Here is a 7,402-nt window from a genome sequence, read left to right as displayed (position 1 = left end):
GTGCCAGTTGAAGTGTTCCAGGCATCTGATAGGGAACCTTCAGCTGGAAATATTCCAGGTGCTCTGGGATTATATTTTCTGGAAGGCCTGGGAATGTCCGGGGGTCTCCTAGGAGCAACTAGAGGAAGCTGTGTCTAAAATGAGACACTAAAATGAAATACTATGAATAGTAAATGATGATGATGGTGTTTGGTCATCTGAAACCTCAGCAGTCAAATCCTGAACAACTTGGGACTGACATCCGAGATATGATTCTAGATACAAAACACCTCACAGAACTTTTTTTAAACTCACTCATTTTGGCACATTTAGCAACTGCTCCAAATGGGGTGCTATTTAGTTTTTCATATCAATGATATTGTGTCCTTATTTGTGTGTGCATGTGTATTTCTTAAAACAAACTATGTAAGCTTGCATAGGTTAAAAAGGTTTAAATGGCCGTTCTGAGAAATTGTTCTGCCAAAACCCACACAGCCCTTTTGTTTTGGTCAGTTTTCTCTTGGAGCTTCAGCGTCAAAGCTGTAGCTGCTGTTGAGTCAGAAAGTCCTTTGCTTGGGCTCAACATCAATGCTGTTGTAAATGGGTGCACTGGTTAGAAATGGCGGAGGCTGCCAGCTCCTTGGGGGGGAGGAGACTGGAATCACAATAATAGGCTGTTCTGAGCATAAAAATAGGCTCTGTGGAGGCACCCTAGCTTAAACCAACGACAAGACCAACATGATACCAGATAGTATATAATCAGGCTTTCGCTGGGAAGTGTGCGCATTGGATCTGAAGCATTTACTCTTTCCTCATCATTCATGCAACATCAGCAAATGGCAAAGTTTAGTTTATTTGATTTCACTAGAGGGCATACCGTATAAAGCATGACCAACTGTAGGTGCAGATAACACACAACTGCAGTTCCTGGCAGCTACAACAATTGGCCGTTCCTACTGCGAACTGGTGAATAAGACACAGCAAGAAATGAGTGAAAACCATTGCAGTGTTTGTTGCAGAACCAATTTAAAATCATTGATGAGGAAGATTTGGCATTACAGCTGCAGATCCAATCATGTAGCAATATAACACACGCTAGCAACAAGATTATACCCATACAATTGTAGGAAAGAATAAAAGAATGGCAAAACCAAACAGGGGCATTATGCTTTTTCCCCCCTTCATCATATGCAATGTTGCTATATGCTTTATGTATCCAAGAAAAATCAGTGCTTGTATGTTGTGATATACACTATGTACAAATGCCTACTATACAGCAATTTAATGCTATAAATGTGTCAACAGCATTTTGGAATGAAACTTTAAAATATAAATAGACTTGTACACTGAAATACAATGCAACTATCAATTTAATAAAATTGAGTAATGCTATAATTTTAAGGATTAAATCTTGTCTCATGGGCGGCACGGTGGCGCAGCAGGTAGTGTCGCAGTCACACAGGACTGGAGGTTGTGGGTTCGATTCCCGCTCCGGGTGACTGTCTCCCCATGTGTGCGTGGGTTTCCTCCCACAGTCCAAAAACACACGTTGGTAGGTGGATTGGCGACTCAAAAGTGTCCGTGTGTGTGTCTGTTGCCCTGTGAAGGACTGGCGCCCCCTCCAGGGTGTATTCCCGCCTTGCGCCCAATGATTCCAGGTAGGCTCTGGACCCACCGCGGCCCTGAACTGGATAACGGTTACAGATAATGAATGAATCTTGTCTGAAATAAGTAATTTTAAAAAATATTATACGTACATACTTTTAGTCCTAGTGCTAGGATTAATGTTAGGTATAATGTGTAATACTATCTTAAATTTAAATAAATATACTACAAGTTGCATTAATATTTGCAACTTGTATTACATTTAGTAATTTTATATATTGTCTCATCTATCATTAAAATTTGTACTATTATTGTGATGTTTTACCAGTATCCTTTACATACTGTATATGCAAATTTAAATGATGGATGACAAACCATTTCAGCTTGGAATATTGAGATGTTTTCTTCTTATAGGCATCACTAACCTCTATCCTCCCAGCAGTCATATTAATACCCTGTCCATAAATCAATTACATCCATGATTGAATTTAGACAAAATGGAATAAGGAGATTACTCCTGTGATTAAACACCTGGCTTTAAATAGATCATACTGACATTTGTGGGTCAAATTCACTTAAATGTATGCATAGAAGAAAACACAATGATTAAATCAGTTTATTCCATTTTTTTTTCTTTGCTCTGTTTCTGTTCTTCAGTTATAAATTTCATCATGTATTTATCATAAAACATGTTTTCGCAATTATTTCCTGAAATGAACATTTCTAGGTTATGCCCCATAAGTGATAAGTTGTGCTTTGGAAAGAGCTGTGAAAAGCTGATATGCAAAACCACAACTTAAACATAAATGTAACATAACATAATATACTAATATATATATATATATATATATAAATTTAAGAGCTACGATTCAGATTGTCTTTGTTCATTTGAACTTAAGTTAAATTCATTGTGTGTCCGAGATTTTAAGTTTTGCTATAAAAATACTTGGCAACAGCAGATTAAGCTTGCATGGCTCATAAAGAATTGTGACTTATACTGAGACATTACAAGAGTTACAATAATCTGGAAAATGGACAAAACTTTTTGGAGGGAGCTTTCCTAACATTAATATACATAATACTTTGGAACAATTTGAAAAGCGAGACCTCGCACATAAGCACCATTTAGGTGCCATTTTGTGTAAAAACCATGAGTCTAAAATGTCATAGTTTGATGTCCTCTATTTAAAATAAACAGTCGCTAAAGCATTTTGTTTATTCATTAGAATTATAAATTACATTTAATGCTCATGCTGGAAAACTGTTGATCTCTGAAAAACATTTTTGGAAGCACTTATTTTGTAACTTAAAATAATTATTTTCCTAAAGCTTTCAATTGGACCTGAGTTCCAGTTCCATGTAATTAACTCTTCACTTTAATCCTCATTTCTGTGATGAAGACAACACACTAGAGCTTGTGAAAATTCATGATGTGGTGGGATCCTTTCCAGCCAGTCTCTTCTTCTATTGAATGAGGAAAAATAAAAAAGAAGAAGAGGAAGAAAAAGTAAACTGTATTTTCCATTACAGGTTTGCTTATGGGTTATTTTCACTACTGAGATCCACAGCAAAACATAACCAATGTTACACTGACTAAAATCAGCAGACACTTTACCAGTCTTGTATGAAATTAATAATGATTTATTCTAGCAGTCTGAGTGTTCGGCCTACCCTTGGGCGAGTGCTGGTTTGATCCTCTGATTTGTTGAGGTCAAGAGTCTAAGACAGAATAATTGTTCTCACTTCCTCTGTTTCGGTACGATGGCCATGACTCTCCTCCATCACTCAGGACAATTGTTGGCCTATACAGATGTCTCTTAGCTGATAGACGGAGGTTGCAACTGTCTAAGAGGAAACGTGCTAGTCTTCACCCTCTTGGTGATATTGTTTGATATAGATGTATACAGTAGATAGGCATATGTGTACATACATATATTTGAGCTGATGTGTTTGAGGTGAAGCTATTTGACAGACATGTGGTTACATTTCCAAACTGTCAGGAAGTGGTCATCAATTATATTTGAGTCAAAACTGACATTATCTTAATTACCTTTAAGATTCCTTTGCAATTTAAGTGCAGCAGTGGTTGAAGTAAGCAGCGGCTTCCTTCGTGGTGTCCTGTCATAGACACCCTGCATATTCAAAGTTTATGGACTATAGACTCATGAACACAGATGTTAGCCTGTACCAATGATACTTTCAAGTCTTTGGCTGTCACTTTGGGTTGTTTCTTTACCTCACTGAGGAGTCTCTGTTGTGCCACAGTCCCAAATTGTCTCCATTAGTGGACTGTTTGCCTTACTGTAGACTGGTGAATTCCTACAGTCTTTGAAATTACTTTGTAACCCTTTCCAGCTTTATGTGAATCAACACTTTTTGATCATAGAGCTTCTGAAAACTATTTTTGGCAAGGCATGGCTCACATATGCATATCCTCCTTGTGCAGAACAAACTCAAAATGTTTTAGTGGATTTTTACCAGTCAAAGTAGCTCTAGTTCACACCTCCAAGCTAATTTTCTTAACAAAACTCCAGGTATGCTAACACCTGACTCTAATAAGCTTTTTTGAGGTCATTAACACAAGGGTTCACATACTTTATCCACTACCACTATGAGGTTTTTATGGTTGTTCTCAATAAAGACCTGAATGATCAGAATGATTTTTTTGTGATTATTTTAGGCACATTATATTAGTCAATACATTTGACTTGGATGAGGATCAGATCACCTTTTATGAACCATGAAATTCTAAAAGGTTCACAGCAGGGAGTGTCACAGTCACACAGCTCCAGGGACCTGGAGGTTGTGGCTTCAAGGCCCATGCTAGGTGATGTCTGTGAGGAGTTTGGTGTGCTCTCCCCGTGTCTGTGTGTGTTTCCTCTGGGTGCTCTGGTTTCCTCCCACGGTCCAAAAACACATTGGAAGGTGGATTGGCGACTCACAAGAGTCCGTAGGTGAGACTGTGTAAGTGAATGTGTGTGTGTGTGTGGCCCTGTGAAGGACTGGTGCCCCTCCAGGGTGTACCTCTAGGCTCCGCGACCCTGAACTGATAAACAGTTACAGACAATGAGTGATTAGATGAGTGTATCTATATATGTCAACGTGCACCACATGCTGTTAAAAATCTATGATTATTAGGGGGATACGGAAAAGTCCAGACACCCTGCGGAGAAAACTCATTTCAGCCGTTTGTACCCGCAATCTCATTCTTTCAGTCACTACCCAAAGCTTGTGACCATAGGTGAGGGTTGGGACGTAGACTGAACTGTAAATTGAGAGCTTTGCTTTTCTGCTCAGCTCTCTCTTCACCACAAAGCACCGGTACAGAGCCAGCATTACTGCTGACGCTGCACCGATCCGCCTGTCAATCTCACGCTCCATCTTTTTCTCACTCGTGAACAAGACCCCGAGGTATTTAAACTCATCCACTTGAGGCAGGATCTCACTTTCAACCTGGAGAGAGCACTCCCCCCTTTTCCGACTGAGTACCATGGACTCAGATTTGGAGGTGCCGATTCTCATCCCTACCGCTTCACACTCGGCTGCAAACGGGTCCAGTAAGAGGTGGAGGTCCCGGCTCAATGAAGCCAACAAGATCACGTCATCCGCAAAAAGCAGACATGGAATCCTGAGACCACCAAAACGGAGCTAAGTACCCCATTCTCCCAGAGCACCCCCCACAGACTATCCTGAGGGACACAGTCGAATGCCTTCTCCAGATCCACAAAACACATGTGAACTGGTTGAGCAAACTCCCACACACCCTCCAGGATCCTAGCGAGGGTAAAGAGCTGGTCCTGTGTTCCACGACCGGGGCGGAATCTGCATTGTTCCTCTGGGATCTGAGGTTTAACTATCAGTCAGACTCTCTTCTCCAGTACCCCCGCATAGACCTTACCGGGGAGGCTGAGGAGTGTGATCTCCTATAGCTGGAACACACCCTCTGATCCCCCTTCTTAAAAAGGGAAACCACCACCCCAGTCTGCCAGTCTAGAGGCACTGCCATCGACGTCCACTCGATGTTGCAAAGATGTGTCAGCCAGGACAGCCCCACAACATCCAGAGCCTTGAGGAACCCGGAGTTTTCCTACCACCTCGGCCTCCTCAGCCCCAGTGATAGACGAGCCCACCCCAGGATCCCCAAACTCTACTTCCTCTGTGGAAGACATGCTGGTGTTATTAATGAGAAGATCCTCGAAGTGTCCCCTCCACTGCCTAATGACGTCTCCAGTCGAGGTCAACAACTCCCCATCTCCACCATATACAGTGTTGGTGGAAAACTGCTTTCCCCTCTTCAGTCGCTTGATGGTCTGCCAGAGTCTTCTCGGAGCTGGCTGAAAGTCATTTTCCATGTCCTCACCGAATTCCTCCCATACACGAGTTTTTTCCTCAGTGACAGCCGAAGCTGCAAGCAGCTTGGCTCTTTGGTACCTGTCAGCTGCCTCCGGAGTCCCTTAAGCCAACCAGGCTCAATAGGACTCTTTCTTCAGCTTGACAGCCTCCCTTACCTGGGGTGTCAACCATGGAGTGCGGGGATTGCCACCACGACAGGGGATGTGGACACCCTTATGCTCAAACATGGTGTTCATAATGGACAAACTGTGACGGGCACAGAAATCCAACAACTGAACACCACTCGGATTCAGATTGTTCCTCCCAATCACGCCCCTCCAGGTCTCACTATCATTGCCCACGTGAGCGTTGAAGTCCCCCAGCAGAACAATGGAGTCCCCAGAATGAGTACTCTCCAGCACCCCCTCTAGGGTCCCCAGTAAGGCCAGGTACTCTGAACTGCTGTTCGGTGCATAAGCACAAACAACCATCAGAGCCCTTTCCCCAACCCGAAGGCGCAGGGTAATTACCCTCTCGTCCATTGGGGTAAACCCCAGCATACAGGCGCTAAACCGGGGGGCTGTGAGTAAGCCCACTCCTGCGTTATGCCTCTCACCCTGGGCCACTGTGAAAGAGCATCCAGCCCCTCACAAAGAGATTGGTTCCAGAGCCCATTAAGTGTGTCGAGGTGAGCCCAACTATATCTCGCCATCCATCCATTATCTGTAACCGCTTATCCAATTTAGGGGGGTCCAGAGCCTACCTGGAATCATCGGGCGCAAGGCGGGAATACACCCTGGAGGGGACGCCAGTCCTTCACAGGGCAACACAGACACACACACATTCACTCACACCTACGGACACTTTCGAGTCGCCAATCCACCTGCAACGTGTGTTTTTGGACTGTGGGAGGAAACCGGAGCACCCGGAGGAAACCGGAGCACCCGGAGGAAACCCACGCGGACACGGGCAGAACACACCAACTCCTCACAGACAGTCACCCGGAGCTGGAATCGAACCCACAACCTCCAGGCCCCTGGAGCTGTGTGACTGCAACACTACCTGCTGCACCACCGTGCCGCCCCTATATCTCGCCAGTGCCTCTCAATCTCGCGCACCAGCTCAGGCTCTTTTCCTACCAGAGAGGTTACAATCCATGTTCCAAGAGCCAGTTTCAGTAACCGAGGATAAGAACACCAGTGTCCACGCCCTCGGCTGCCACCCAATCCACAATGCACCAGACCCGGATTTCTACCTCTCCCACAAGTGGTGGGCCCATGGGAGAGTGGACCCATGTTGCTCCTTTGGGCTGAGCCCGGCCAGACCCTATGAGTAAAAGTCTGACCACCAGGCGCTCGCCAAGGACCCCTCCCCCAGGCCTGGCTCCAGGTTGGTCTCTGTTTAATTTTAAAATAAATTATTAAATAGATAAGATAAATCTTTATTGTTCATTTCAGACTGAGGCAGGAAGTCAGCTTTGACAAGG

Source organism: Hoplias malabaricus, chromosome 4 (assembly GCF_029633855.1).
Source record: "Hoplias malabaricus isolate fHopMal1 chromosome 4, fHopMal1.hap1, whole genome shotgun sequence".
NCBI classification, from domain to species: Eukaryota; Metazoa; Chordata; class Actinopteri; order Characiformes; family Erythrinidae; genus Hoplias; species Hoplias malabaricus.
The sequence above is the reverse complement of the archived record's forward strand: the minus strand, read 5'-3'. Positions refer to the sequence as shown.